The sequence below is a fragment of the Antechinus flavipes genome, chromosome 6 (assembly GCF_016432865.1).
Source record: "Antechinus flavipes isolate AdamAnt ecotype Samford, QLD, Australia chromosome 6, AdamAnt_v2, whole genome shotgun sequence".
Lineage (NCBI taxonomy): Eukaryota > Metazoa > Chordata > Mammalia > Dasyuromorphia > Dasyuridae > Antechinus > Antechinus flavipes.
This window is the reverse complement of record NC_067403.1, coordinates 154,881,418-154,905,060: the sequence shown is the minus strand read 5'-3', so window position 1 is coordinate 154,905,060 and position 23,643 is coordinate 154,881,418. Positions and strand designations below refer to the sequence as shown.

General features: G+C 37.2%; 1 protein-coding gene across 2 annotated transcripts in view; it reads right to left on the bottom strand.

Annotated features, from left to right (window-relative positions):
* The window catches only part of NFKB1 (nuclear factor kappa B subunit 1), a 161,833-nt gene extending 158,327 nt beyond the window's left edge, over positions 1-3,506 (bottom strand). For both annotated transcript variants that reach the window (XM_051966185.1, XM_051966186.1), the window contains exon 1: positions 3,419-3,506. The gene's annotated coding sequence lies outside the window, so the exon portion shown is untranslated. The remainder of the gene's footprint in view (positions 1-3,418) is intronic.
* Between the last annotated feature and the right edge of the window lie 20,137 nt (positions 3,507-23,643).

The following is a 23,643-nucleotide window of genomic DNA, read 5'->3' as shown; positions in this document are numbered from 1 at the left end:
GAAAAATGATAATAGCATTTATGTGGTGCTTTAAGATGTGCAAACTTGTTTACAAATTAATTCATTTGATCCTTATCATAACCCTGTGAGGTGTTTATCTCATTGTACAGAAGAGTAAACTGAGACACAGTTTTAAGTGGCTTGGGTCACTGAGTAAAGGTAAATGACTTGCCCAGGTTCCCACAGCTATTGAATTTCTCAGACAACATTTGAACACAGATCTTGACTTCAAGTTCATTTCTCTATACGCTGCAACACCCAGCTACTGTGGAATACTCTGAAAAACTTAATCAGTACTTAGGTGTGAATGTATTTGGATCAAATCCTAGCCCTGCCACTGGCTATCTAAGTTATCTGCAACTGAAAGGAGTTGGACAATAGGAGTTTTAAGGTCTTTTTTTTTTTTTTTTTTTTTTTGAACTAAATTTATAATCCTTTAAGGGAGCTAGACAACAATACACAACAATTCTCTCTCTATTACCAGTTTCTGACATATGTCCAATTTGTACCCAGGAACCAGAAAAAGTGAATGATAAGATCTGGGATCACTGAATTTTAAAGCCTACTCCATTTCAAGGTAATTAATTTTGGGACAGATATTTCTAAAGAGCTTAGTATAAAAGCAGCTACTTGGATAAGAGTGAACAGAGTCTGGGGCTGGAGTCAAGAGAATTTCAAACACTTACTATTGTGACATTGGGCCCGTCACTTAACCCTATTTGCTTCAGTTTCCTCATCTGTAAAATGAGTTGGAGAAGCAAATGGCAAACTACTCCATTATCTTTGTTAAAAACACACTCAAAAATAGGGCCCAAAGAGTGTGCCCTGACTGAATTTACAACAAGCAAGGCAAATTGACTCAAAGATCCCAACATTATTAGCAGAGGAGAGGGGTATTCCGGTTCTTTTGTTATTTGAAAAAGTTGCTTTGATTTATGGTAAATATTTGGACAGAATAACTTATATGTAAAATAAAGCATTTAAAAGACAAAATATGCATTTAAAAAACAAAAGAAGGAAACTTTAGAAGTGATCACAATATTGAAGTAGAAGAACAATCATAAAATGGGAATAAAAACTCAGTTCTACCTCTTCCATTAACTTGTTGTATGAGCTTAGGCAAATCACAACTTATATGGACCTCAGTTTTCTCATCTTCCAGCTTTGCCTGTGATTTCCATCTCCAGAAATGATTTTGAGGATAAGAAACACTTTAAAAAGACATTTATGCTAAGAATCTAAAACTCACATTATTTTAAGTCGTGACTTAAATATTTAAGTATTTTTCATTCATTCATTCAGGTGAACGTTTTGCTAAATACATTTGAGTTGACGTTCTACCAATACTGACTAGACATTTATAAAGTCCAACTGACTGATAATTTCAAAAAAAAAAAAGTACTAGTGTAACTCTTCTCAGTACATATATTCTTTGTATTTTAATAATTCAGTTGTATATATACATGAAAAACGAATGCAACAAATACAACAAAATTCTCTTCCAAAATTCTGTCTTTTCAAATACATTAGGCTCAAATTAACTATTCCACCCCAAATCAGGGAAATTCTTTCACCATTACAAAGAAAACAATCAAAAACAATTCAACTAGTTTGGAATTGGGCAGCCATCTCATCATTCCCTACCTGGCAGTTGTCGGGGTCTTCATCATTGTCTCCAGAAACTTACTTCCAGAAACATGGAAACAACTCTGAAACTCAAGCCTGTTTAAGTATCCCTAACCCCTGGAGGGGGCTCCCTCTAACTGCTGAGGGTGGAGGGTGAACATAGAAAACTTTTCCCCAGATCTTCCTCCCCTTGGCACAAGGCATCATCAGGCTTCAGAACTTCAATCTACTCCCTGCCTCCATCTCCAATTTTCTGCTTCTTTTTATGTATTATTTCCTCCAGTGAGCTCCTCTAGGGGAATGACTTGTCTGCCTTTCTTGGTATCCCTGTGTTTTTAGCCAAGAGACTGGAACACAGTAGGTCATTTAAAAATGACCAACTTCAAATAAGAAGATGTAAAAAAATTGTAAAATTAAGTCTCAACAGCATGCTTTAGCCGAACTTTTGAATTTTTGATCTAAAGGACAAAAAGACAAACAACTATTCAGGAAGACTGCCTATTCAGGAAGACTAGTGACTCCCCAAAGTAACACTGTTACAACAACTGGGAGTATCTTGTTTCTAAACAGTGGGAAACGGGATTCTGGGAGGACTACTGTTTTAGTCCAATACAGTAAATGGTTAAACACTTCCATATTATATTCTCAGTAAATAATCCAAGATTTGGAATCAGTTACTTTGATAAAAATCCACTAAGTTGAACTTAAGCCCTAAACTGTTGGTTTCTATTTAACCTTTACATATCCAAGTTAAAAAAACAAACAAAACAAAACAAAACAAAAATCCCTGATAACCAGGTTATTTAAAAAGTGAAATAGAAAACCCAGGGTGCAAATTAATTTCACTGTGGAATGATCATACTCATAAGATCAATTATAAACCTTCAAGTAGCTTACACTATGGTTACTAAAACTTAAAACTGCCCTCTTTGGGGCATCCTGGGCCAGTAACCACTTTTTTTTTTTTTTTTTTAAATAACGAACTAATCATTATTAAGTACTTGATTTAACGAGTAGAAATACCCCTACCCCGCCTTTTTCAGATTGTCTTGGGGGGGGGGGGTGTCTTGGAATGCCTTTATATACTGAAATTTCTGAAGGGACAACCCGAAGTGAAGAATCAGCACGTTTTCAGTTGAGAGGGCAGATAGTGAACAAGACTTGGAAATTATAGAGTGTTTTCAAGTTAAGAAATCAGTAGCCTCTTCTGCCTTCATTTCGTGAAACGCCCTTGGATAAAAATCAGGTTCAGCCCTTCACTCAAAACACCGTTCCTCAGACACAGACACAGACACACACAGACACACACACACACTACACACACACACACACACAAGATACGGGCACATACTCGCACACATGTCCACAAACGTACGTCCTCAGTCATTCCCTTACCCTCTTCTATCCCTCACCCCCCTTCCCCCCAAGAAGTTTTCCCAGCAGCTGCCATCCAAGATGCCCAGATTTTTTTCGAAATTTTGGAGGAGGTGAAATGGGTCAGGGGAAAAAACAACACAACCGGCCAAACCACATGGCCCCCTGGGTGCCCCAGAGCCGATTTGCACTATTCCGGGTCCCGGGCTGCCTTTTTCCTCTTCTCTCACCAATCCCATGCACCTCGCAACTGGTGTCAACCTCCTCCAACGGGTCGAACAGGAATGAGGAAGTCTAGACTCAGGATGGCGGGGTGGGGATCTGCAAGTATTGGGGACTCGGCGTGAAGAGCCGCACTTGTCCGCACCTTCCCTCGCAGGAAGTCTCCCTGCCCCCCTCGCCCCAACTTTGTTCTTACCTTTTGGGAGAGCTGTTCTACAGGGCCTCCCAGCTCGTCCCGGCTCCCCGCTCAAGTCCGGCGAGTAGCAAGGGAGGGCTGGCCGAAGAAGGAGGCGGACGGGCAGCTCGCGTGGTTCAGCCTTGCGGAGCCTAGCACCAGGCAGCACGGCGCATGTCCCGCAGCCCGGGCCGGGGAAGCAAGGGGTGCCGCTCCCCTAAGCGCCCTCTCCAGCGGCCGCCGTGGGCGCACCGCAGTCCCAGCTCCTCGTTCGTGCGCTCTCCCCGGTGCACCTCGGGCTGCCTACTAGACTGCGGGCGGGTGATACAGAGCGACGGGAAGGGGAAAGGGGGAAGCTGTCAGAGCGTTCCCTCGCCTCTCGGGTGGCGAAACCTCCCCTTCCTGCTAGCGGCTTGCGGGCGCACTTCTCTGTCTTTCTCTCGTTCACTCTCTCACTTCCTGGCTGGAAATTCCCACTGACGTTGAGCCGGAGAGAGCGAGCAAGGCCAGACGCGTACACACATTCACAGACACACTCCCAGTCTGGAGGCGGGGAAAGCCCGTTCTCCTGGGGGTGGGGAGGAGGGCAAGATAGGAGATGAGGAGTGGGGTTGCCTCTGCGCCCCTCTCTGGCCTCGGTTCCTTAGACCCCTTCCCCGGAGCGCAACGTCAGGGACTGGAGGTGGGACTTGGACTTGGCCGCTCGCTCTGTGTTCTAATCCCTTGGCCTCGTCTGCTAGAGCCGGCGCTTTGAGGCCCGGGGAAAGTTGTCTGGTGGAGGCCGTGGTCCCAGCGATCGGCTCTGGCTGCAATACCTCGGCCAGGGCAGCGGAGCACCTGCTGGGAGCTCCCCGGGGATCGTTTAAAGGTTCCCCAAACTCACGCTGTTGCTGTTGTGCGCTGCAACTGACCTGATTTTAAATCAGCCCTAAGGTCTTAGGTATGGATTCCTGATGAAGTCACTCAACCCCAGTGTATCTTAAGTTTCTACGCCTGTAAAACGGAGATAATAATAGCACCTAGCTCCAAGAATTGTAAGGATCAACTAAGCTAATAAGTGTAAAGCCTTTGATAATTGTAAAGCACTATATAAATTTCAACTATTTTTAAAAATAATAATTCACACTTTATAACAATACAGGTTCTAGCATCATCCATTCACAGAATTTGAGATCTGTCTTTGACAAAGTAAAAACCAACAAAACAAAACTTTAACTTAAATTAATTCCCCTATTGGAATGTTTATGAAAAATATGTAGAATAATGACGATAATGACAAGGGTAATCACGGCCATTTGGGGTTTGGCCACACTACTTTCCTGTGCATACATGCCTCATTCAAGCCTGAAAGCTCCAGAGGCAATGTTAATATATTTTCTTATTGTACAAATCTCAGACACCTTGTGATTGCCCAAAGTCACAGAAATGGTAAGTATTTTGCGTTCCAAATTCAGTAGTATCTCCATTCTACCATTTTACCTTCTTAGTATTCATTATGATTTAGATATGACCAATTCAGGCCTTTTTTTCCAGTCATGTAGGAACATAGCTTATCAAGGGTTTTGAGGTTCAAGGGGACCTCAAAAACAGTTTAATCTAACCCCTTCAAACAATACTGGTGATGTGAAGATCCAATAAGATTATGTATGTAAAATGAGTTTAACTTTAAAATATTATATATAAATGTGATTTGCCATTAACCCTTCTCCCCTCCTTTTCCCCCCCCCCCCCACATACAAACACACACACACACAAATAATTTGGGGATTTAAATCCAGGAACTCTCATGGTCCACCAAGTGCTCTTTCAGATTCCTCAGTGCTCACTCATGCACCATTTCTTAATAGTAAATGATCAAAACAATATGCTATATAGCCTAAATATACCCTTCATGCATCCTCTTAATATCATATTTTAGAAAGACTGCGTAAGTCATCAGCATTCTTATATATCACTAACAAAATCCAATAGTTAGAGTTACAAAGACAAATTCCATTTAAAGTAACTACTGATAATATAAAATATTTAGGAATCTATCTGCCAAGGGAAAATCAGAAACTATATGAACAAAACTACAAAACACTTTCCACACAAATAAAGTCAGCTCTAACCAATTGGAAAAATATTAAATGCTCTTGGATAAGGCGAACAAATATAATAAAGATGATAATACTAATAAACTAATCTATTTATTTAGCACTATACCAATCAGATTCCCAAAAAATTATTTTAATGACTTAGAAAAAATAACAAAGTTCATATGGAAAAACAAAAGGTCAAGAATTGTAAAAGGCTGAAAACTTTGAGCAGATGCATTTGGACAACGGAGCAGTTAAGGCTAATTACTTATTGGAAAATACTCTATTAGCATGTGCTTGGAAAACGGTCTGCCCCACTATTGGGTGCTGACTCAATCTGTTGATGTAGACAGAGGATTGTAAAAGGGGATTAGAGGGTGGAGTAAGACAAGGGAGAGTTACTTTTTGGAGGTGGAGATAGAGAAAGAATGTGTGGAGATTTCTGTGTCCATTCCTCTGACTGCTACCCCAAAAGACCTAGAATAAAGATCAAGGACTTTTGTTTAGCCTGACTCCGGCTGATTCTAAGGTATCCAGAGTGCTAACTTGGTCTTCACAAAGAATTCCAAGGGAACTAATGAAAAAAAATTAAATTAAGGTGGCCTAGCTGTACCAGATCTAAAATTATATTATAAAGCAGGGGTTACCAAAACCATTTGGTATTGGCTAAAAAATAGACTAGTTGATCAGTGGAATAGGTTAGGTTCAAAGGACAAAACAGTCAATAATTTTAATAATTTAGTGTTTGAAAACCCAAACACCCTAGCTTTTGGGATAAGAATTCACTGTTTGACAAAAACTGCTGGGAAAATTGGAAATTAGTATGACAGAAACTAGGCATTGACCCACACTTAACACCATACACCAAAATAAGGTCAAAATGGGTTCATGACTTAGGCATAAAGTATGAGATTATAAATAAATTAGAAGAACATAGGATACTTTACCTCTCAGACCTGTGGAAGAGGAAGGAATTTATGACCAAAGAAGAACTAGAGATCATTACTGATCACAAAATAGAAAATTTTGATTATTTCAAATTGAAAAATTTTTGTACAAACAAAACGAATGCAGACAAGATTAGAAGGGAAGCAATAAACTGAGAAAACATTTTTACAGTCAAAAGTCCTGATAAAGGCCTCATTTCAAAAATATATAGAGAATTGACTCTAATTTATAAGAAATCAAGCCATTCTTCAATTGATGAATGATCAAAAGATATGAACAGACAATTCTCAGATGAAGAAACTAAAACTATTTCTAGCCATATAAAAAGATGTTCCAAGTCATTATTATTCAGAGAAATGCAAATTAAGACAACTCTGAGATACCACTACACACAGTCAGATTGGCTAGAATGACAAGGAAAGATAATGCAGAATATTGGAGGGGATGTGGGAAAAGTGGGACACTGATACATTGTTGGTGGAATTGTGAACACATCCAGCCATTCTGGAGAACAATTTGGAACTATGTTCAAAAAGCTATCAAACTGTGCATATCCTTTGACCCAGCAGTGTTACTCTTGAGCTTATATCTCAAAGAGATTTTAAAGAAGGGTAAGAGACCTGTATGTGCAAGAATGTTTGTGGCAGCCCTCTTTGTAGCGGTCAGAAACTGGAAATTGAATGGATGCGCATCAATTGGAGAATGGCTGAATAAATTGTGGTATATGAATATTATGAAATATTATTATTCTGTAAGAAATGACCAGCAGGATGATTTCAGAAGGAGAAACTTACATGAACTGATGCTGAGTGAAATGAGCAGGAGATCATTATATACTTCAACAACAATACTATATGATGATCAATTCTGATGGACGTGGCCCTCTTCAACAATGAGATGAACAAAATAAGTTCCAATGGAGCTACACCCAGCAAAAGAACTCTGGGAGATGACTATGAACCACTACATAGAATTCCCAGTCTTTCTATTTTTGTCCACCTGCACTTTTGACTTCCTTCACAGGCTAATTGTACACTATTTCAAAGTCTGATTCTTTTTGTACAACAAAATAATTGTTTGGACATGTATACATATATTGTATTTAACATATACTTTAACATATTTAACATGTATTGGTCTACCTGCCATCTGAGGGAGGGGGGAGGGGGAAAGAAGGGAAAAATTGAAACAAAGGGTTTTGCAATTGTCAATGCTGAAAAATTACCCATGCTTATATCTTGTAAATAAAAAGCTATAATAATAAAAAAAAGAAATGTAAAAAAAAAAGAAAGAAAGAAAGAAAGAAAGGCTACGTGCTTCATTTGTATCACCTAATGTTGGATCTTAGCTAAAGAAAACCCATAGTACTTTAGATGGGTCTTCTGTGGGAGGATTCTGGCAGACCTTGGGGAAAAAGTCAGTCCAAGTGAGATGTGGATAATAGATGGGGTGAAGAATTGACATTAGGGCAATCACAGATTCATTGAAGAATAACAGCCTAACTCTTGGTGGAGTTGTAAATTGATTCAGCCATTTTGAAGATAGAGCCAAAGTGCTATAAAATTGTACATATCCTTTGACCAAATATAACTGGGTTTGTATCCCAAAGAGGTTAAAGGAAAAGAACGTATATGGACAAAAGTATTTATAGCAGCTCTTTTGTGGTGGCAAAGAATTGAACATTGCAGGGATGTCTATCAGTTGGTAAATGACTGAACAAGTTGTGGTATGTGATTGCAATGAAATACTATTATGCTATGAGATATGAGAAGCAGAATTATCTTAGGAAAATCTGAAAAGACTTATATGAACTGATGCAAAGTGAACAAAACCAGGAGAACACCGTACATGGTAACAAAAATACTGTACGATTTTCAACTGTGAATGACATCCACTCTTAGCAATTCGATGTTCCAAGACACTTCTGAAGAACTTATGATAAAAATGCTATCCACCTCCAGAAAAAAGAACTAATCAAAGCTTGCTTTTTTAAACTTTCTTTTTCTTCATTTTTTTCTCTCTTGCCTGTTTTCTTTTGCAACATGGCTAATATGGAAATATATTTTTCATGACTATATATGTATAATCTATATCAAATTGCTTGCCTTTTGAAGGAAGGGGGAGGAAGAGAATTTGGAACTCAAAATTTAAAAAATGTTAAAAATTATTTTTCATGTAATTCAAAATAAAAGGAAAGAAAAAGAATTGTGACTAGGTCAAGACCAGCTTTCAGAGAAAGATCTAGAAGTTTTTTTCCTTAGCAGGCTCCTGGAATTCATACAAGAAGTCTACCTGCTTCCTTATTCCATCCAATTCACCTTTAATCCATTCTACTAACATAAAAAGAAGAGTTCAATGGATACTACATCTTTTAAATCAAACTAATCTTAATAAGGAAATAATGACCAGAATCTAAGTTATTGGGTTGGTGGCAGTTTCCTCTCATGGAAAGGTCTTGACAAAGAGGCCTGAAAATTAAGGGACTTCTTGGGATTGAACTCTGGCTCTCATTTTAAAATTGCAAAACTGATCAAATTATTAGTTCTTGAGGCATCTAAGTGATGCAGGGCATAGAGCAGCAGTCCTGAAGTCAAGAAAACATGAATTCAAAAGTGACCTTGACACTTAAGACTTCCTAGCTGTGTGACCCTGGGCAAATCACTTAACCCCAATTGCCTCAGGGGAAAAAATTATTAGCTCTCAGTGACTCTAATCTTCTCAAATATACCCAGAGCTGCTTCTGATTATTATAGCTCAGGAATGAGGCTATAAGATGTTTCCTTAAACAGAAAATTTCACTAAAGAATAAAAGGGGTATAGAAATAAGATGAGGTTTTATCATAACTGAAAAGAATTACAAAATTAGTTTATTCTTGTTTGAGTAATGAATGTGACCTCTAAAGGACAGAACATTTAAATTTTATAAATCAGTTTTAGTTTCATAAAGTTTAGAACTCAGATGTCATTTCTTCTACAAAGTTTTCCTTGATTCTACCAAGTCAATAGGACTCCTCCTCCCTACCCCCAGGACCTTTCAGATCACTTTGTTTTACAAATATCCAATTCCCTTGTTAATTACTATTTTATATTAAACTTCTCTGTGTACTAGTCATGTGTCCCTACTAAAGCTCTAGATTTCATGAGAACAAGGACTGTGACTTAACTAAACTGTATCTCCTTCGTTGTCTAGCATGGTGTTCATTATCTTGTTGAACTAAAGAACAACTCTATACATTTTACTTTAAGGAAAATTTCCAGTTCTGAGGAAATTGCCTAATATTTGTGTAAATCCCCCTGGGAGAAAAGAACCTTCTCTTATAGGTTGGTAAAAATTATCTGGTGTTATTAATATATTCATAAAGGAGTGTTTTTTGTTTTTTTTTTTTCATTGTAAGCTTACTCACAAAATGTCACCCTTCTGGAGATAGGGAGGAGAGAGGTGGGAAGGGCACCATAGAATGAGTCATAAAAAAGAACCTGGGGAAGTGGGCAGAGCTTATAAATGACAGAAGCTGGATTTAGTCCTTTCTGTCCTACTAAGGAGTTTAGAGCTTATTACATTCCTTAGACTTGGTTAGAACTTTAAGATAAGGAAGAGAAAGAAGAGATTGTTTTAAATCTTAACACGGCCTCATCTTTCCCCCTCAAATTCTTCCCTCTTCCCAACTTCTCTATTCTCAAGGGTACCATCCTCCCAATCACTCACCCTCACTGAGTGTACCATTCTCGAATCTTCATTCTTCCCCACATGTCAAATCTGCTGGTGAGTCCTCTCATTTTACCATCTCTCATATATGCCATCTTTCTCTCTTCTGACTACTAAGTTTCCCTCTCACACTTATACTTCTAAAAGCCTGCCAAGTCTCTCTTCAGTATAGTCCATTCCTCCATTTAGCTATTGAACTAATATTCCTAAAGAACAGATCTGACCATGTCACCTTCTATTCAGTGACACCCTATTAAATATAAGAAGCTTTGTTTGGCGTTCAAATTCCTTCACAATCTGAACTCCTTTTGCCTCTCTAGTTTTTTACACCTTACTCTCAATCACATAATATTTGATTCAGTAACACTGACTCCTTTCTCTTTTATGTACAAGGTACTCCATTTCCCAACTCTATGTATTTCACTAGCTCTCCTCCATGTCTAGAACTTTCTCCCTCCTCCCCTCTGCCTCCTGGCTTCCTTCAAATCCCAGCTAAAAAAGCACTTTCTACAAGAAGTCTTTCTATGATCCCCCCCTCCCAAATTCTAGTGCCTACTCTCTACTAACTATATCCATTTTGTCATGTATATATCTTCATTTTGTTTCTTCTATTAGATAGTGAGCTTCTTGAGACAAGGAACTGATTTGTTTCTTGTTTTTGCCTTTTAAAAATCTCTAATGCTTAATACATCTTCCTGAGACACAGTAGTCACTAAATAAATGTTTGATGATCAATTAGCCTTGAAGAAAAGCTCAATGAAGGAGGAAGACTCCAGTGTGTTATTATTCTGCTTTATAAGTGCAGAGATTGTGACTTACAGGTGATAAGCATTTAAATAAGTTCAGTGATATTTCTACACTTATACTGCTTTCCAAAATAATAATATCCTAATAAATTTACTTGCAATTCTGGTCAGATGTAGGACCATAGTATAAACCAAAAGAGACCTGAGAACTCAGGGATGACCACATCTGCCATGAGACTGCAAGTCTTTTCATAAAACTAGACATTCATGCTGACTTTGAGACCAGACTATAACAGGTCAATATTTTGAAGTTTGAAGGGATCACAATTTACAAATGAGGAAACTGAGACAAAACATATTACAAGTGTGTAGAGATCTTCGGGAAGGATTGAGGTAAGAACCAGGAACAACAATTCAAAATGTCATCAAAACTAATTTGTGGCCAGACTGGAGTAACCTTAGGAAAATACCTCTGTGCTCTTTATTTTGTGATTTGTTTCATTTTCTCTTAATAGTTTTCCCCTTAGAAAAAAATTCCAGCCTGATTATGATTGAACTCAAGGGGAAAAGGATTTGTCCATACCCAGGCCAAAAGAACCAGAATTAAGGTACCCCTGGAGATCAGGTTTTGTGTCTCTAGATTTCTTCACTCTCTTCCCCTAGTCTCCTTTCCACCTCAGGACTATTTCCTCCTCCCATAGTGAGCTCATATCCCTTCTCCTCTCTCTCCCCACCTTTAAATACTGTACACGCGTACACACACACAAATTGTTTTTGGGATTCCAATGCTATTTCTTCTCCACCCACTCCTTTCCTTTCAGGAAAGGTGCTGAGACTGAAAAGACTGGACAGTAGCAAATGCATCTAAGACAGCTAATGTTATTCCTAATACTTAGGAATATGTTAATATAGCACAAAGCAAAGAATTTCTGATGTAAAAGACTGGGGGAGGATCATCAGAAAGTCTGATCCAATACCTCAGATAACATATCCTATTGTCCTGCTTTTAAGGTTGATCTTAGAGTCATAATTGGAAAGAGGAGACTAGTATGTAATTTGGGGGAGAGGAGGGGAGTGGCAGAAGAATTCAAAATTACAGAAAATATAAACCTGAAGCCACTCACTAATCCTCAAGCACAGTCCACAGCTGGAATGGGAAAGAAAAGCTCTGCTATGTAGAATATGGTTTGTCTACATGTTGTGAAGTGCTGCCAACGGGCTTTAAGAATTCTTTTGGGAGTTCTGGTTTGTTTATTTCCAGAGGAAAGGCTAAGAGTTAATTTCCTAAGGTAGGTAAAGGATGCAAATTAATGCACAAAGTATTTTTTCTTTGTTCTTTCTTTAACAAATACTTAATGAAAACCTGCTATACGCAAAGCATTAGACTGGACTTTATCTATCAGGCAGACACAAGTAAATCAGAAAAATATAAGAATTTGAAGTGACCTGGGAGATCCAGTCTTCCTGCCTCTCATTTTAGCCTCTGACTTTTCTGGGGATAAACTTGGGGCCCAAATCACACTAGGCCTTTGTTCCATTTGGTGAATTCTGGGCCCAAGCTGTAAGTCTTGCTATTCTCAATCCTCTGTTCATTTTTTTTTTTTTAATGACCAAGACCTCTTCTCTATTACTTATTTTTAATATTCTCCGTAACTATTTATGGATTTTATATACATACACACATATGCATTAGAAGAGAAGTATGGTGTATAAAATATATGAGATATAGCATTTGGAATCCAAGGACTTTACTTAGAGTCTTGGCTCTGCTATGTACTTCCTGTATGACTTTAAGTAAGTATATAATCTCTCTGGGCTTTCCTTTTCCATATCTGTGACATAAAGGGAGTGTATCAATTGGGGAATGGCTGAATAACTTATGATATATAAATTTTATAGAATAATTGTTCTATAAGAAATGATCAACAGGACGATTTCAGAAAAGCCTGCACAGACTTATATGTGATGCTAAATGAAGTAGAAGCAGGAGAACATTGTATACAGCAACAACGAGATTATATAATGATCAACTCTGATAGACATGAGTCTTTTCAAAAATGAGATGATTCAGACCAATTCCAATAGACTTGTGACGGAAAGAGTCATCTGCATCCAGAGAGAGGATTTTGGGGACTGAATATGGATCACAACATAGTATTTTCACCTTTTTTGCTGATGTTTTATCCTTATCATTTTTTCCCATTTTGATCTGATTTTTTTTGTCTTGCATGATAAATGTGGAAATATGTTTGGAAGAATTGCACATATTTAATATATTGGATTGCTTGCTGTCTGGATGGGGAAAAGAGGGAGAAAAAATTAGTACACAAAATTTTGCAAGGGTAAATGTTCAAAAATATCTTTGCATACATTTTGAAAATAAAAAGATATTATCAAAAAAAGAAAAAATAAAGAGGATGGATGAGATCTAAAGTGCTTACTAGCTCTAAATTCTGTAACTTGTACATTTGCTTTTTGTCAAATAAGGAACACAAACTAAAATCCAAGAAATGGAGATCAAGAGAAATAAAACAAAAAAAATCTGTCTCCCTAGTTTGGTAGCCAAGACTTTGACACATCAAACACTGAATTCTATAATTAATAGCTAATTAAACTGAAGCGAGGGTAGCTAAGTGGTAGAATGGTTAGAGTATCAGGCCTAGCTTCATCTTCCTGAGTTTAAATCTGGTTTCAGTCTCTTACTATCTATGAGATGTAGTCAAGTCTTTTATACCTGTTTGCCTCAGTTTCTTCATCTGTAAAATGAGCTGGAAAAGAAAATGGCAAACCAGTATCTTTGTCAAGAAAATCCTAAATGGAGTCACAAAAAGTTGGACACAAGTGAACAACAACAAAACAGAAGGGCAGAGTAGCACTTGTAATCTTGTAAGCAATATGAAGATATCAGAATATTTTGAATTATGGAATCTCAAAAACCCAGAGACCAATGGGAACATCAATCATTTTAATTGGAGAAAGGGAGAATGTCACTGATTAAACGGAAGATCATTTGACTTTAAAATAAAAAAAATCAGCTAAAAAGCTATACCACTTAATTTTATTAAGATCTGTATTAAATAGATACCAACTATTGGCTTGATTCTTGTTATTGTTTGTCCTTCATTCTCTAAGATGACCATGTCATCAGCAAGGTGATGCCATGACATGTAAGTGAATTGGATTTAAATGAAAAAGAACTGTGCAAGATCACCTGCTTCACTTTCCCCTCCAGAGCCATCTGGGTTCAATAGCCAGATATAGATCAGGATCATTGGAGTTGGCCCTGGATAAAAATTGACTTGGACTAAGATAGGAATGATAAGGACCTAACATTTTCAGAGGAAAACCATTTTTGTGGATGGATATCTTTGTTGACAAGTGATTGACTTTATACTCTTCCATTACAAGATATAAAAGGAAAAAACATTTTTAAAACCTGGAATATTTATAATAGAATTATAATATTCTAACATTATTACAATTAATGGGAATTGTCATTAGAGTAGAACTTCTAGATCATCTAATCTGGTTTCTCACCCAATGCAAACATTCCATTTGATGAATCTTTGTTAAATGCCTTCCATTTACAATGCACTGTTATGTTCTGGGGATATGAAGATGAAAAATGACGTTGAAGAAAGCATGGTGAGAACGTGGGACCATAGATTTGTTATGAGAAACTGACTTAAATCTTGGCCCTGATCCTGGTCATCTGTGTGATCTGTAGACCTCCAAGTTCCTCATCTATTAAATATATAGGTCAGGAACGCTTAAATCTGACTTCCTGGAACTTTTTTTTTTAATTAGAGAACTGTATGATTCATTTCATTTATAATTCTTTAAATTTTATTTGATGGACTTTGTGGCTATGGTTGTATAAAGAGGAAGAATTAATGAGGCAGGTTAAATAGTTTATTCATAGCTGTAAAAAGGAATCTGAACTCCTGACTTGCCCTCTTTTTCAATTATAAAATGCTGCCTCCATTATTAAAGTATAATGTCTTCAAAGAGCAAGATGTGTAATCTGATCAGAGATTTAGAGGTTGGAAGGATATTAGAGAAATCTAGCCCACTTGTTCCAGATGTTCTTAATGTGTATGAGTATATGTGTGTGTGATCGAGATGATGCCATGGGTAGAGTGCTGGGTTAGAAGATCAAATCTGGCCTCAGACACTTTTTATCTATGAATGTGTTTGCCTCAGTTTCTTTTTTTTAAATTTTATTTTCAAATTACACACAAAGATAGTTTTCAACATTCACTCTTGCAAAACCTTGTGTTTCAAATTTTTCTCCCTCTTTTTTTTTTTAAAATAATTTTTTATTGATAGAACCCATGCCAGGGTAATTTTTTACAGCATTATCCCTTGCATTCACTTCTGTTCCGATTTTTCCCCTCCCTCCCTCCACCCCCTTCCCCAGATTTGCCTCAGTTTCTTCATCTACAAAATGAGCTGGAGAAGGAAATGGCAAACCACTGTAATTTGCTGAGAAAACTCAAAATAGGATCATAAAGAGTCAGACATGATTGAAAAAAATGATTGAACAATAGCAATCATTAGGGAATAACATATACAAGAAACTATATTTTCATGTAAGAAGGTGAAAAAGAAGGAAATAAACATGTATTAAGTGCCAGCTATATGCCAGGCACTGTGCTAAGTACTGTACAAATATTTTGTTTGATCCTCAAAATAACCCTGGGAAATAAGTATTAGTATTATTAGTCCCATTTACCTTATAGATGAGATAGACAAAGACTTGCCCAAGCTAATAAATTTCTGATTATAGGATTTCAACTCTGATTTTCCTGACTCTAGGTACAAATATTCCATCAGTTTTATCATCTAGCTTTATTTGGAGAATTTACTTTGTAAAGGGGATTGTTTGACTTTTGTGTCCAAAAAAATGTGTTATTAGGTTTCAAGCTCCTCCATTAGATTGTAAACTCCTTGAATACAGGGATTCAAAGAGGCTATTCGCCTCTTTTTATATTTGCAATATTTAGCATATTGCTTGGCATAGAGTTATACATAATACATTTTCTTAATTCTATTTTGCAAGGCAATTGGGGTTAAGTAACTTGCTCAGGATCACACAGCTAATACCTTATCAGATATTTGAGGCCATATTTGAACGCAGATCCTCCTGACTCCCAGGCCAGTGCTCTACTGTACTCTCTAGCTGCCCTTAATAAATATATTATCAATACTTGTCAAAATTAAATAAAAATTTAAAGCCATTTTAGTTGTTTTTAGGATTTATCACCACCATCTACTCATTCCTAACATTTTTCTTACAGCATCATGCCATTTCCATTTAACTACAATTTTTTTTTGTTTTTTTGTTTCACTTGTTATAAGATTGAGAAAACTGGTGTAACTCTTAGTCAAAGGACTTTATTTTCAGTCACCTGCCATTGCTTCCATTTTCTATGCTTGTATAACCATCTGGATTGATTGATGTTGTCTGTGCATTGACATTGATTTCTTGAGTCAGCCCTCCTTTTCTTCCTAATTTGAATAACTTATGCTTGTTTTGTGATCTTTCTTATGCCTTTGACTGATGTCCCTTGTACTGATGGTGATTGCTATCATTTATATAGAATTTTATGATATACAAAGGACTTTACAAATATTATCTCATTTTCCCTTACATATCCCTAGGAGATAGGTGGTATTATTACCCCTAATTTATACATGAGGAAACTGAGACAGACAGAGGTCAAATGATTTACTCAGGGTCACACAGCTAGTAAATGAGACAGGATTTGAATTCAGGTCCTCTGGATTCCAGGTCCATGGAACTGTCCAGCTGCCTTGGCACAGAATCATAGAGCAGGAGGTTACATGTAACCTCTTTGTCCAATAAATCAAATCATAAATTCTTAGTTTGACATTCAGTCCCTAAAATCTGTTTCCCTTCTACCTATTCTGCTTTATCACTCATAATTTCCCAAAACATGACAGGTCAATTTCTTCACTGCTCTCTGCATATATCTCCCTTAATTCCACTGCTGCATTTAATTTCTTCTGTCTAAAATACCTTCTTGATTTTTCTCTCCTTTTTAAATCTCAAAGTATTGAAGAAATGAAGTTCTACCTTCTCTCTTCAATTTAATATCACAACAACTTGCCGGCCTAGCAGATGTTAGGGATACAATGCTTAGATAAGACAGTCCCATGTTACTCCCAGTTTTCACTTTACCTATCATCTGGCTGTCCCACCTGGGACAGCTTGTCAACTGCTCTGTTACTGATGCTTTCTTGCCACTTGGAATCAAAGCCTCCTAGCCAGACCTCGGAGATATTATCTTTTTCAAGGAGTGGGTGAAGGTGGAATGTTAGGGCTAATCTATTCTGCTTTGGAACTCCTACCTTGGGGCCTGGATGCTTTCATGACTGGTCATCTTTGAGTGGGTGAAAACTCATACAACTCACAATCTAGCTTGCTATAGAGTATGCTTAATTTTCCATTTCATCATCCTTCAGGACCACTGGATTTCCTGCACTACCCTTCCTGCCTCTATCTTTTTCTTCTTGTTTGTAGTCAAATCAGTACTATCATTTCTTTTTCGAAGGGCATGATAGCAATCCCTATGACTTCCCTATGACTCTATATACCATCCTTGCCCAATCAAATTTCTATTAATCAAAATTTTATTGCCCAAATCAAATATTTCTATTAATAAATCAACAAATATTTATTAAGAGTTGACTGTATGCCAGACACTGTGCTAGATGCTGTGGATATACCTACAAAGAATGAAACTCACTAGAAATTTATATTTCTAATAGAGAAAGCAACAATTACATATCTTTTATATAGAATAAGTAAGGCAAATCAATATTAACATACACAAAGTACTTAAATATAATGCAATTTGGGAGGGAGGTAAATACTGCATTTGTATCCTTAACACCTGTTTATACAAAGCAATTGGTAAATGTCTTTTTAAAATTTATTTATTCATTTATGATCCTAAACATATAGTTGGGAAATATGATATACCAGATCATATTTACCAGGCACATATACACTCACGATAATTACATAAGAGTGGTGAAAGGAGGGTTCTACGTGAGACTCAGGGGGTAATTTAATGATTGGGTGGAACAAGAAACACTTCCTGGAGGAGGTGCCATTTGATTTTTAAGGGTAAGGAAGGAATTTATGTGGTAAAGAGAAGAGACAGAGGTGATTCCAAACATAGATAATAGCAGCAGAATCTCAAAGATGAAAAAAGTCAAAAGAAACAGAGCATGTTTAAGGAATATGAAATATATCCAAGGAAAGTAACATATGGTAAGACTATTAGAGTTCCTGTCGCCATATTATGTAGGAACTTGAGTTCTAAGTAAAGGAGTTTGAACTTAGTAAACAATAGAAAGTTATTGAAGGGTATTAGAAATATTTTATTAAAGCCATTAAAAACTCTGACTCTTAGGGTCCACTCATAACAAAAAGAAGCAGTTAAAGCAAAACAAATCAAAATATCAGCCCTGTCTGACCACAAAAAATAGGGCTCTGTGGTTAACTTCCTCTCTATTGAAAGCAGGAAAATATAGTCCATCATCAGCCTCTTTGGAATAGATTGTCACAGCATTAAAGCTAAATATTAATGTCTTTTGCTCTTGAAGGTTGTTAAGCAGAGGAGTAGCTAGATCTGGTCTATGACTAAGGAAGATCACTTTGTCAGTGTTACTGAGAACAGTTTTGAAACAGAAAAGAGGGAAGTGGGGAAGTTTGTTATGGACTAAGGGAGTAACCCAGGTGGGTGGTATCAAGAGTGTAGGCAGCTGTAGAGATTCAGTGATTATGACAGAAGTCAATAACAGTTGGGGTAACAGAAGTAGTGGGAGCTCTCTAGCTGAAGGGAATTCAGAGGAAGTGAAAGGGTGGGGCACCATCAACCATTGCCAGTGTTACAAATTTGCATCCATAGGTAGGCCAACAAGTGTGACAAATTGGAATTTTCCTGGTCTAACTAACTTGCTACTAAACCCTTACTAAATTCCTCAATCTCTCACAGAATCTCAGCCTTCAAAGTTTCCTTAAAGGCCATCTAATTCAGTGCATGCCTGAACAAGAATCTCTTCTGTAGCCAGCCCAATGAGATATCATCTAAGTTTTTCTTGGAAACACTCAAGAAAGAGGAACGCAACAATACCCATGGTATTCCATTTCACTTTTGAACAACTTAAATTATCAGGAAAATTTTCTTGATTTGCAGTTAAGATCCCTTTAACTGGAGAATTTGTGAGTAAAAGAATATTCCAATTTGGGATGTTTTAAGTTTAATATGTCAGCAAGAAATTCCAAGGGATGTGTCTGACAAGGAATTGGAAATGTAGCAAGATTGACTGGATAAGTAGATTTGAAAATCATCTTTATAGAGATGATAATTAAATCCATGAAAGTAGATGAGAATCAGAGAGAAAACAGAAAGGAGGAAAAAACCCATGACAGCCTTGTATTCCCCTATCTTATGAATGATGGAAAAAAGATGGATAAAGCACAGCCAGACAGTTAGGATACAAATATAATGAAAGCCAGAGAGAAGAGTATCATACCCGAGATGGGGGTGATATCCATCTTATTTTAAGAGCTGCAAGAATGGAGACAATTGTTGGAAGAATATACAATCACTTGTCTTATTTCCTGGTGGTATTTGTTTTCTCCTTCACACCTATTTTGTTTTATACAACACTCCTCTCTTAGAATAAAGTCCAGAACCCTCTCCAAACATTCAAGTATCTGGTAATCTTCTCCAACCTTTTCCCTTACCAGTTACCTGTCTACTATCCTCCACTCACATGTATGTAAGTCTGACTATATTAACATGTCCTTCCTCCTCAATTCTGTGAACTCTGTTAGTTTCCTTATCATTTCCAGGATAAAACATAAAATACTGCTTAGCTTTCAAAGTTCTTTATAATCTCTTTTTCCTACCTTTCTAGTCTTCTTGCAACCTATACCCCTCCATATATGCTGTGATCCAGTAACCCTGACTTCCTGGCTATTTCTCCCTCATGAGGTTCCTAATTCCAGATTCTCTCCCTTCTCTGTAATATTTTTCTTCCTCATTTCTATCTCCTGGCTTTCCTGACTTCGTTCAAGACTCAGCTCAAGTTTCAGCTTTGCAAGAAGGCTTTCTTAGTCATTTTGTGTTTCTACATAATGTTTGCATGTTGTCTCCCATATTAGACACAGAAGGGAGGGACTATTTTTTTTTTTTGCTTTTCTTTGTATCCCCATACTTAGCCCAATGTCTGGCTCATAGTGGATGTTTAATAAATTCTCAATCACTGATCAGTATACTAATCTTCCAATGCAGTCAAACTGTTTTCTCCACTACTCCCAATAGCAGTTAATGTTTTGACTTTTACCATTCCTCAGATCAATCAATAAACATTTATTAAGCACCAACTATGTGCCATTACTGTGCTAAAATTGTGAAGATACAAAGACACAAAAGACAGTCCCTGTCCTCAAAGAGTTTACAATGGGAGATTGATCTAATCTGTCAAGAACTGTTTGGATCTTGACTTTGTCTTTTAATGTGGTAGTGATTCTTGCCAGCTCTGTGTCATTTTGCAAATTTGATAAACTCACATCTTATTATTTCATTCAATTCACTGGTAAAAATGTTAAAAGGGGAGGGGGAAGGAGAAGGGAGAAAGTGCCAATTTGTGCCAGAAATTGTACTAAATGCTTTCTAAAAATATCTCATTTAATCCTCACAATACAGAACAATACACCAGAGATCTGCTTCCAAGTAGTATGACTTATTAATGATTATGGTTCTGGTCATTCAATCCATTCAGATTCATCCAAATAGTATCATCCACCTAGTTCACAAAGATAGAGGAAAATATCTTCTCAATTGCTTTGCTGAAATTCAGGCTCCCCTTATCTTCAGCATTCCCCTAATCTATTGCTTTAATTATTTGATCCAAAAAGGAAATCAGTATGACTTGTCACGTCGAAGCCATCCAAATTTTTATTGACCCTGACTAAACTTTCTCATAGATCACGCTCTTAGTCATGTGTTCTTGAATTTTGCCAAGTATTGGAATGAGGCTCTCTGACCTGCCATTTACAGACTCTGTATCCTTCCCTTAAAAAAAAAAAAAAATCTCCATTTTCCTCTCTCCAGGCCTGCAGCACCTTTCCCATTCACTACAGTCTTTCAATAAACACCAACAGTGGCTGTGTAACCATATCTGCCAGTTTCCAATATTGTGAGATGTTTGCCAGAGTCTGGTGACTTGATGTCATTGAGTTTTTACCCTGTTCTCACTCAGCTTCAGTTTCCATTCTCCATTAACCAATCAAAGGCTAAGTGGAATCTGTAATCATTAACAACTCGGTGTCAATTAGATATGTGAAGGATTCCAGGAATATTTGTATTTAGAAAGAGCACAAATGTGCAACCTCTTCAATCAGAGACTTTCGCCTCTGGACAACGTAGGTGCTGAAATGTGGAGAGAGTTCAGTTCTCTTGCAAGGCCCCCTTTATTGCTCAGTCAGGCTGACTCTTTGTGACCCCATGAAGAGGGTAGGGGTTTTTCTTGGCAAAGATATAATGGTTTGCCACTTCTCTAGTAGATCACCTTTACCACTCCCCAATTTTGGAATTGTCCTTCAAACCCTAAAGATAGCATAAATCCCTCCATAAAAAGCACTCTCTTTGGCCACCTTTATTGTGGTAGATAATTTTTTCTATTTAATACATTCAGTACCCAAAGTGCTTTTTGGACAGAGGATGTTGGGTTTTTTGGATGAGTCACCCTGGCATGCACTACTAACAGAGAGTCAGCTTACTGTGAGCATAAAGTGTATCTGCCTTCACTTCAGCCTTAGACACACATTCTAATGTGTACTTTTCTCAGACCTGACTCTCAACCCTGTCCCCCAACCGACTTCAGCAGGGAAATGACCATACTTCTGAAATCAAGAGGAATTGGCTTCGAATCTGACTCTGTTTCCTGCCTGCACAATTTGGCAAGTCTCTTTATCTGAGTCTGAGATTTTTTATCTCATGATCTCAAAAACTCCTTTCTAGTTTCTAAGATCCCAAGTGTAGACCTCTAAAGATCTCTCCCTATGTGATACCTGAAATGGATAGAAAATGGCTTCATTACCTATTGTATAAGACTAAATAAAATGTAATTAATTGTTATTACTGTAAAATCCAAAGGGGGAAAAATTCTAATGTTGGAATGCTAGACATTAAGGTAGAGGGTGGAGATGGGGGAGGAGCTACTATATTTTCGGGGTAACTTTAGGGGTAAGAGAGGCTTTCTAGATTTCCTATCAAAGCATACCAAATAAGCAGCTTCTCATATAGCCTGCAAAGCTGTCCACAGAAATGAGGGCTAACTGAAGAAATCCTCCTAAGAAGCAACAGTTCTAGAAACAATTTTATTAGACTTTACAGTCTCTCCTGAAATCTACTTTTTGTGGATTTATAGAAAAGTAATAATAATAATGTGTTCTGCTAGCAGGCAAAAGAGACAGCTTTTATTCATGAGCAAGACTCTGACAATAATCAACTAAAATATTAACCAATGAAGTTAGAGAATTCCATTGAGGAGAGAAATTTTTCTGGCTGCTGTAACAGAGATATGCATTGAGGTTGAAGGGTCACATTTTTCTTTCTTCCTTAAATCAAGATTTCTTGCGGAGAAGTTTGTATCCCCTCCTTTTTACACAGAAGTTATTTTTACAAATACAATTCTTATTGCTTCTACTTAGTGTTTCTTTATCCCTGAGCTGTCTCTCCATGCTGATAAAGCGCCTTCAGGGAATGGAGACTCACTTAAATGTCAGCTTAAAAAAATAATTAGGAAGGTAAATCAGCTTCAGCAAAAAATAAGTAAATTATATAAGATATATTTCAAAAAGAATTTTATTATTAGTTGCTTTTGGGGTTTATCAATGCCAGGGCTGACTTCTTCCTTTTATATGAAGTTAATTTAGCAATGATTATATTTAATAACACAGTAGTTACTATTTGTTGTTTTGTCTTATAGAATGAGTAGAAGGGAGAGTGAGGCTGACAATTTTGTGCAATTCTACCTTATTTAAATCCCATTCATGGCAAATCAAGACATTGCCCCATAGGGGCAGTTAAGGGGTACAGTGGGTAGAGCTCTAGCTCTGGAACCAGGTTCAAATTCAAAATAGGTAATTGGTTATCTCTGCTCTGTTCATAATAAATACCAGCAAAAAGAAGATAATTGTGCTTTGTCATAGAGATTCAAGTGGAAAAATTCTATGAAAAACTCAATATCTTCCAAACTCAATTGCCCCATACTTTGATAATTAATAACTTCAATGGAAGGATAGGAATAGATGAAAGTGCTAAGACATGCTGAAGACTAAGGAGAATCAGAATAAGAAGGGAGGTCAGAATTTAGTGGAATAATAGACAGAATTCTCTTATATGTCATAAACACTGTCTTCAAGAAAAGGAAGAATAGATACCAGCTACTATAATCAGATCAAGTACCAAATAACATGGCAAAAACGAAATGGGCCTCATTTTAACAGGCAAGAAATGATTCATTAAGGATGGGAAAGTCATTCCTGAATCGTGTCTCTACATAGGCTACCAACCTGTTAGAGAAAGGATGGACCTTGCTGGAAGAAAAATGGCTGCGACTATGGATATAGCTGGAAGAAACAATAAAAATATCAGTTTCCAAAGGATTAAAAATGAGTCTCTCTCACAGAGAAGATATAGGGAGATACAGCTGGAATAG